Source organism: Ailuropoda melanoleuca, chromosome 7 (assembly GCF_002007445.2).
Source record: "Ailuropoda melanoleuca isolate Jingjing chromosome 7, ASM200744v2, whole genome shotgun sequence".
In the NCBI taxonomy this organism is placed as follows: Eukaryota; Metazoa; Chordata; class Mammalia; order Carnivora; family Ursidae; genus Ailuropoda; species Ailuropoda melanoleuca.
In genome coordinates, this window is record NC_048224.1 from 137,170,470 (window position 1) to 137,179,644 (window position 9,175).

The following is a 9,175-nucleotide window of genomic DNA, read 5'->3' on the forward strand; positions in this document are numbered from 1 at the left end:
AGCTCCTCGCTCGAGGCTCAGATCTCTGTTGTGGGGAGTGAGCCAATGCGTTTAAATTGTGTGTTAATCATTTGCCACCTGGTAGAATAATTTAGCCATTGGAAGGGAAGGGCTTGTGTTTTGCTAAGTAGGGCCAAGTAAAACTTAGCTGTTCTGAACCGGCCAAAGGAGTCCAGGAGCAGAAAGGCAGGCGCAAAGGCGNAGCTCCTCGCTCGAGGCTCAGATCTCTGTTGTGGGGAGTGAGCCAATGCGTTTAAATTGTGTGTTAATCATTTGCCACCTGGTAGAATAATTTAGCCATTGGAAGGGAAGGGCACAACTTGTGTTTTGCTAAGTAGGGCCAAGTAAAACTTAGCTGTTCTGAACTGGCCAAAGGAGTCCGGGAGCAGAAAGGCAGGCGCAAAGGCGGTCTGTGTTCTGCCCAGCGCAGGAGCTCCCGGGAAGCGCGGGTCCTGTTTGGCTTTCTTGGAGATCTCGGGAGGGAAATGTTTGGAGTCTCTGTTTGGGAGAAGGTTAAAATGCATCGCGCCTGTTTGCCCTGGGTTCTTGGGGGTACTTATGAAGCTCCATCCATCCGTCTCCTAATGATTTTCACTTAGAGTGAAGAGTAAGAACAAGAGACCCCAAAGTCGTCCAGGAGCCCCTGTATCAAAGCCACACGACCGAGGACAGGGCAGCCACAGACCTACCTGCACCGTCAAGTTTCCTCTTGACGGACTAAATTAAATTAAATTTTGCTCTTGTTTTTTTAAAACAAGTTTTTGAAGGTTATTTGTCAACCATGAGTTGAGGGTCCTCCAAAGCATGTCAAATTGTCTTTTTGAAGTTTAGTTAATTAAAATTATGCAAGCATAGGTAACATGTGCTAAACATTAACAGCTGTGGTCCCTCCCCACAGCTGACTAACCTGTGTGAGCGTGTGAGGTTTATATTTGATGGACCTTTTGGAAACCAGAATATGTGGCATTGCTGTAGAGATAGTGTCAATGTGCCTCAGGGACATGGCACCTGCTATACAAATCATCCAGAGTGTGGTGTTTACTTACAAAAGGAAAGATAAGTTTAATCAGTAAAATTTCAGGTAGAGGGCATAATGCTATGGTTCAGTTTATCTGTACAGAGACATTTCCTCCTTAAGAAATCAGAAGATAAAATGTGTTGAGTAAAAATATAATACATATAATGCATATGGAATCCTAATATATATGTGTACGTATATGTGTGTCCATAACTTGCAGGTCATTTAATGTGTTAAAACATTTGAATGAGTGAGGGGCACCTGGGTGGCTCAGCTGTTAAGCGTCTGCCTTCAGCTCTGGGCGTGATCCCAGGTCCCTGGGATTGAGCCCCGCATCAGGCTCCACTGCTGGGAGCCTGCTTCTTTCTCTCCCACTCTCCCTGCTTGTGTTCCCTCTCTCTCTGGCTGTCTCTCTCTCCGTCAAATAAATAAAATCTTAAAACAACAACAACAACAACATTTGAATGAGTGAAACAATTTATTTCACTGGAACCGGGATATTTAAAAATGATAGTTCTTTATATTTGACCTGCGCTGAGCAGAGCGCCTCAAATACTATCTGCCTTTTTGGGATCTTCTCACCATGGCAGAGGACCCAGAGGACCTAGGTCATGTTTTCAAGGCCAGAGAGTTAGATCTTAGCAAGGTTCCTGGGCCTTGTTCTTTCTACCAAACAGGAACATCACACAGGCGGGAAGGTAGAGGGTTTGACCATAACCACCCCCCTCTCCAGAGGGAGACACATGGGGCAAACCTTTGGGAGATGGTACATTTTTACAGCAGTGATCAGTTTCCCCTCCTCTTCTCACCCCTTTCTCCTGTGGTTCTCCTTCCCCCAACTCTTGTTCTGGACTCTTCTCTGTACTAGAAATAACACATTCTATACGAGTTTCAGAGAGCAAAGGCTGAGCATGTCAAGAGAACAGTAAACCTTTAAATGAAAATTACTTACTTAGTTTAAAAATGCATGTAATTTACCTGTATGGATTAAAGAAAAAAGGGCCAGGCAGTAAAAAAAAGATGATTTTCACCCAAGGTGCCTTGAGGGGAGGAAGCAGTCCTAGGAAGTCAAGTGTCTTTACCCTTAGAACTCCAGATGCTCATAGTAGCAACAGTGGGCCACTTCTGAGTTATTTTCTCACCTGAACTCTCTCCTGATCTTCTCAACGGCCCCTGGAAGGTGAGTGTAGGCATGGTGACTCCTTCCAATTTTCCATTTTCCTGAATTCTGTTCTTTCTCCCTGTGGAGATGCCCCCCCCCAGGGCAAAATTCAGTGCCCTTCCAGAGCTCCCCTACTGGTGGGTGATTATCCCATTGTTTGTGTTCTGTCTCAAGTCTTTTTACTGTGCCCTTGCAATCTCCTGCTTGGGGTGTGACCCTCGCTTTGGATCCAGTCTATGGTTTTAGAATATTGAACCGAGGGGCGCCTGGGTGGTTCCGTCTGTTAAGGGTCTGCTTTGGCTCAGGTCCTGAGCGCAGGGTCCTGGGATCGAGCCCTCTCAGCAGGCTTGCTTCTCCCTCTCCTACTCACTGAAATCAGGCACTTCGACTCCCTGGTCTCTTTAAGCAGGGACTTTTTTTTTTTTTTTTTCAGAGAAATGTGCTAATGATGTTTAGACCTTGAGAAGTGATAAAATGCATTAACAGTTCTGTCATGACATTTCCTGGGAGTGAGCAGTTATTCAAGCACCCAGAGATTTAGGTGTGTCTCCCTGGGCTGCCTAATTGAGTCCCCCCCCCCAACCCCGGGCCTGGTAGGAGTAGATTTCCTGAGCCCTTCCTAGACCTATGGAATCAGAGTCTGGGGTGGGACATGGGACTGTCCCCCCCGGCAGCCCTGAGCGACTTCTGGGAGCACTGCATCTTAGAGCCCGGTGCCAGGGGCGCTCCGGAGTTCACATCGTGCCTCCTCCAGCAAGCTGGAATCGCCTGTCTTTCCCAAAACAGAGAACGGTCTGCAGAGATTTTCCTACTTGGTTATTCTTGTGTTTGATTACGGTACCGAGGGAGACCTCACAGTAAAGCAGGCCATTGGCTCTAAGGGAGTGTAGATTCACAGGTTAGAACTGTAACTAGAAGTTTACAAAGTGTTGCTATTTTCTAAGAGATTCTAGATTTCAAGTGGCAGGATTCTATCAACTGATTTATTTTATATTCCAGGCTGGATTACAATACTTTCTGTGTAACTGTGCTAAAAAGAGCAATTTTAAATGACGTGGTCTTTCGAATTCCTGCAGTGGGCTTGTTTCTGTGGATCTGGAGGAAGGGGGGTAGAGTTGGGTGGACCCCTCCCCTTCATGAGAGTTTCTCTGCCCACCCGTGGCCAACCAGCTTCCCTTCAGACCCCGCTGCAGAAACTCACCTGCACCCTTATCCCTCTGCCCCAACAGCACTGACCGTGGACTCTCAGCGCTTAGCTGCTCCTGGTTCCTTGGTCTTCTGCCCTGGCGTTTCTTCCCACCTGTCCCCTTGATGTGACTCCCCATGCTGTCCCTTTGGGCCCCGCTTCTCCCCCTGTCCCTGTTGCATGAGGGTTCCTCTCCGCTCTCCCCCTGCATGCAGCTCCACCCCTGCAGCTCCAGCGCCGCCTCCTTGGGGACTCTCTGGCCTGAATCTGCCTGCAGACCGCTTACCTGGATGTCCCCTGCCTGCCTGACTTCAGCACCCCAAGTGGAGTTCACAGTGTCTGTTCCTCTCCTCAGGTTGCCTCTCTCATTCCTGTGTCTCCCCTGCCCCTGGAGTGGAAGCCCGAGGCAGCACCTCCTCACCCACTCTTCCCTCCCCAACCCCTGGCCCCTTCCCTCGGGCCCCAGGGGGTCTGGGTCTACCTGGTAGACTATGCTGAGAGCACCCTTCTTCTTCCTTCTGACCCTTACGGCCACGCTTGGTCAAGTCCTCGTCTCCTGCGGGGGCTCAGGGCTCAGTTCTGAACTTGCTATTCCGGGCTGTCCCCTCAGATCCTGCCACAGATGCCAGGGAGATTTATCTTCTAGGGATTTCCTGTTGACCACAGCCTCCAGCGTATGCTCAACCTATGTGGGCCTTCTCGACCCCCTCCTGCCCACCCTGCAGCCTCCTGTCCTCAGTCCTGACCCTTATGTGTACCTTGGAGTTGCATGTCGTTTCCCAGCCGGAATGTAACGTTTCTTACTGCGTAGACTAGTCATTCTCCTGCGTGCTGGGAACGTGCTGCGCACTGTTCCGCTGGGGTCAGACGCCGCACGTCTGTCTCCCATCAGCCACGGCCCATAGCTGCCCCTCTTTTGGCTTCTCCTTCCCGCATCCACATCGTGGGCTGTCCTTAGCGCTACCCCTGGTGCATCTGTGTGTGTGTGTGTGTGTGCGTGTGTGTGTGTGTGTAACTTGGTAGATGTTCTAGGAATGCATTAGATGTGAGCACTACAAAAGCCAAGCCACTCCCAGCCCTGGAAATGCCCTTCGGAGGTTCCAGCCCTGCCTGCGCCCTGCACTCCCGGCGCAAGGAGCCCCGTGTCACATTTTATGGTGGCTCTCCTCCCTGCCACCCCCCCAGACCCTGCCCCACAGATCCCTCTGACTGGGTCCTTCTCCCTCCCATGTAAATCATCCTCTCATTTTACAGATAAGAAAAAGAAACCTAGAGAGACGGAGTAGTTTATTCAGAGTTACACGCTAGCTCGGGATAGAGCAGGACTTGCATAAAGGTCTGGTTATTAATCCTGTGCTCTTATCACTAAGCAGAAATCCAGGTTCTTTCTTTTTAAGAAAGGACTTTTTTTTTTTTTTGGCTTCTTGAACAATGCCATGTAGAAAGCCATCTACAGCCAGGGTAGGCTGGGGACCAAATATAACCTGTGGCTTGTTTGTGTTGCAACCTGTGAGCTACACGTTTCATCTGTAAAGGAGAGCAGAAACAATACAGAAACAATACAACACAACACAGCGCAACAAAGGTGTGAGCCACTGAGACCCTAGGCCCTCCGAGCCTGGAATACCTGCTGTCTTGCCCTTTGCAGAAGACGGCTGCCGCGTTCGCTGCAGAGGAACGGGGTGGGGGGCGGGGTGCTGAAGGTCACGTTCAGTGTAATTTATGTGGAAACTGACTGCGTGAATAATCATCATCCTCCCCCAAACTGGACATTTAAAAAATAAGTTGTAGATCTGCTGCATTTTAAGAAGAAAAAAATGAAGGCAGAACCCATATTTCATTCATTGAATGGATTGTATTTATTGCTTTTTTTTATATTCTTACCCTTTACCCACACACGATTACCATGGTAGACATCATCACTATTAAGTAATGTAAGTAAAATAAGTCATTTATGTCCCCCCAGAATTGCTGAGGGCATTTTGGTTAAAAAATGTGATTGAAAGTATGGATAAAGGTGAGTTTGATGTTCAAATTCTCATAAACTAAATTGAATTATGCATGAAAGTAGGCATTTGAATATATTCTTTTTCTATAACTGAAATGTTGAATGCCTTCTTTACACTTTTATTACTAGAATTAGTGTTTTAAAAATAAACGTGGTAGGTTAAAGCCTCTAGCATGTGGCACTGTATGCCTTTAATGAACACATTCGAAATATTAAATAATTCCTCTAAGAATGATACAGTCTTACTCAGACGTACTCATTTTCTTTCTAATTTAGATTCTTGGTTCTAAGCTGCTCAGTTATATGTGGTTGAGAGTCCCTGGGTAGAAATCATTCCATGAGCTCTCAAATCTTCTTTTAAAAAGTCTATTAATATGCCTTTTATCTTTATGATTTGGGACAGCGAGTCATTAACTTTACATTTATTTCCAGTGATTTAAAACTAAATGCAAGAGCAAGACAAAAGAACTTTGAGATAAGAAATTAAGAAATTTCATAGAACAGAATATCCAGCAAGGTATTTTATCTAGGCTGGGGCTGGCTGTGTTCATTTTGTAGCATGTAGAAAGAGACAAGTAACGGTTTTCTGGAGTGAAACAAAGACATTTCTCAGGAGGGAGTTTGCTGAAGCAACACATCCATGAAAATTCAAGTTAGGACGGTAAATAGAGGTCTCCTAATATAGAGGATAAAAGAGCCATCGAGGCAGGACATTGCAGTCATAAGACACAGTATGAATGCACAGAGCAGCGTAAGTGGTCAATGAGGAGGTGAACTGGAGGTGGACAAGCCTATGTTGGAATTCCAGGTCTGCTCCTCACTCCTCTGGTACCATGAATACGTGGGAAAACCTTTCTAGACCTCATCTGTGAAGTGGGGTAAACTAAGCGGCCGCCTTGTAGGGTAAAATGCGGGATTGAATGAGCTACAGTTTCCTACACACCTGCTTAGCTCGGGGCTTATCGCTGGGCAGGAGCTCTGTCAATTCGGGTGGTGTTGTCCTGCCTGGAGAAGACAGGAGTGCGCTCGGGCTTCAGCCGGAGTTTCCTTCTCGGAAAGTCTAGGTTCCTTAAACAAGTTGGAGTGCTTTCTAAAAGCCTATCATTCAAGTGCTATGATGGACTTGAGTCTACTTAACAAGTAAGAACTTGTTGGTGTCATAAACGTGGCGAAGCCATTGGAGAAAGTGATCCCACTAGCTTGTTTTGTACTGTGTTGAAATAGTCTGGTGCCTAGTGGATCCTAGGAGCGGATTTTGAAATGCTGGGAGGAAGGAGCCCAGGGGACGGACAGAGAGTGTGAAATCAGATGTGGAGGGGGGACATTACAAAGCAGCGCCATGGCTCTGCAGTCACGTGTGGTCATTTTGCAGAAGTAAAAGAAGGCCTAGAAGAACGCACATCAGTCCCTAAGGTCTACCTGTGGGGTGACATTTAGCGAGGACGCACATACGAGCTGGAGAGGGAGCAGGGGTCCAAGCAAAGTGAAAAAGAGTGACATGAACCCACAGGAAGAATGTCAGGACTGAACCTTATCACGAGTGCGGGTTTGGAAAAAATGCTAAAGCCAACGAACAGGCTGTTTTTGCAACGTTTAGAGGAAGAAGAGCAAGGCCGTCATCAGCCTCTGCTTGGGGCTAATGGTGTAAAAGGTAAAGATCACGTAAAGATGGATCGCCTCATTGTCATTTTGGTCCCCATCCTCTAAATGAAAGAGAAGGAGCTTAAATAAGGAAAACAAATCAGAATCTTGGACTAAAGCCCAAGATACATGATGAAATTAAAACAGAAATTCGTGTGTTTCTTTTAAGTGAATTCAGGTGAGGCTCGGTGAGTTGTATGCAGGGTACAGAAAGAACTGCAGGTGTGTGTTTGGGGGGATGTCCTTGGCAGTCATGGCACATGATGAAGAATGACCGAAACCTTAGAGAACTGGACAGGTCAGATGTCCTGAGCTTCATAGAACATCCTAGAATCTATAGACTGGTATACAGATTCCCATAAAAAATAATACATTATATGTATTATGTACACACACTCATCACAAATTTTAAACCATTAGAAAAACACAAGGAAACAGAATAGTCACAAAAGTCAGTCATTACAGACTCACCTGACTACTTGTTTGAAAAGCCAGTTACAATGAACGCTTCACTTTGCTCATGTATAAAATTAGGTGAATAATTTTTAAGGTTCCTATTTATAAGAATTTGTGTTAGAGTTTAGTTTGATTTTTTTTCTTTTTGCTTTATATGGTTTCAGGTTTTTTTTTAAAATTTTATTGTGGTTAAACATGCATAACAGAGAGTTTACGACCATAACCATTTTTAAGTAGATAGTAGTGTTAATTGTTGTGCAACAGATCTCTACAAGTTTTTCCTGTTGCACAGCTGAAATCCTATACTCATTGAACAACAGCTTTCAGTTTCTCTCCCCTGCCTGTGACCCTTGCAAACACATCTCACGTTCTGCCTGAGTCTGACTACTCTAGATAACTCATATACACAGAAACCATGCAGTGTTTATCTGTCTGTGACTGGCTTATTTCACCGAGCACTGTCCTCAAGGTTCATCTGTTTTGTGGCATTTGACAAGATTTCCTTTTTTTCCTAAGGGTGAATAATATTCCATTGTTTGTATGCACCACATTCTATTTATCCATTCCTCCATCAATGGGCAGGTTTCTTCCGCCTTTTGGCAACTGTGAATAATGCTATGGTGACTATGGGTGTGCAACTATCTCTTCGAGATCTTGTCTTCAGTTCTGTTTTTTGTTTTTTTAAAGATTTTATTTTTTTATTTGACAGAGAGAGACAATGAGGGAGGGAACACAAGCAAGGGGAGCATGAGAGGGAGAAGCAGGCTTCCTGCCAAGTGGGAAGCCCGATGTGGGGCTCGATCCCAAGACCCTGGGATCATGACCTGAGCCAAAGGCAGACGCTTAACCACTGAGCCACCCGGGCACCCCATTCAGTTCTGTTTTCGATAAGTATCTTGAAGTGGGATTACTGAATCATATGATAATTCTATTTTTGATTTTTTTCCAGTTTTACTGAGATGTGATTGACATATAACATTGTGTAAATTTAAGGTGCACAGTGAAGTGATTTTATATGTGTATATATTCCAAAATGATTACCGCAATGTAGTTAAGACAGCCATCACCTTACATAGTTACAATTTTGCGTGTGTGTGTGTGTGTGTGTGTGTGTGTGGTGAGCACTTTAAAAATCTACCTCTTACAAATGATAGTGATTACCTATTACTTATATGTAATATAGTATTGGTAACTGTAGTCATCACGCTGTACATTACATGCTCAGAACTTGCTTCATTTTATAATTGAAAGTTGACCTTTGATCACCATCACCCACTTCCCCCACCTCCCCCTGCCGGCCCCTGACAACCACCAGTTTGTTCTCTTTTCTATCAGGTTTCCGTTGTTTTGTTTTAGATTTTAACATGTCAGTGAGATCATAGAGTATTTATCTTCTTCTGTCTGACTTATCTCACTTAGCATAGTGACCTCAAGGTTCGTTCTTTTGTCATATGTGGCAGGATTTCCTTCTTTTTTATGGCTGAACAATATTCCATTATATATATGATTTTTTGAGAATCTCCATACTATTATCCATGGCGGCTGCACCATTTTACATTCCCACCAGCAGTGCACAGGGGCTCCACTCTCCATGTTCTTGCCAAAGCTTGTTATTTTTTTGTTTTCTCAATAGTGGCCATCATAACAGCTGTGAGGTGATATCTCATTGTGTGTGTGTGTGTGTGTGTGTGTGTGTGTGTGTGT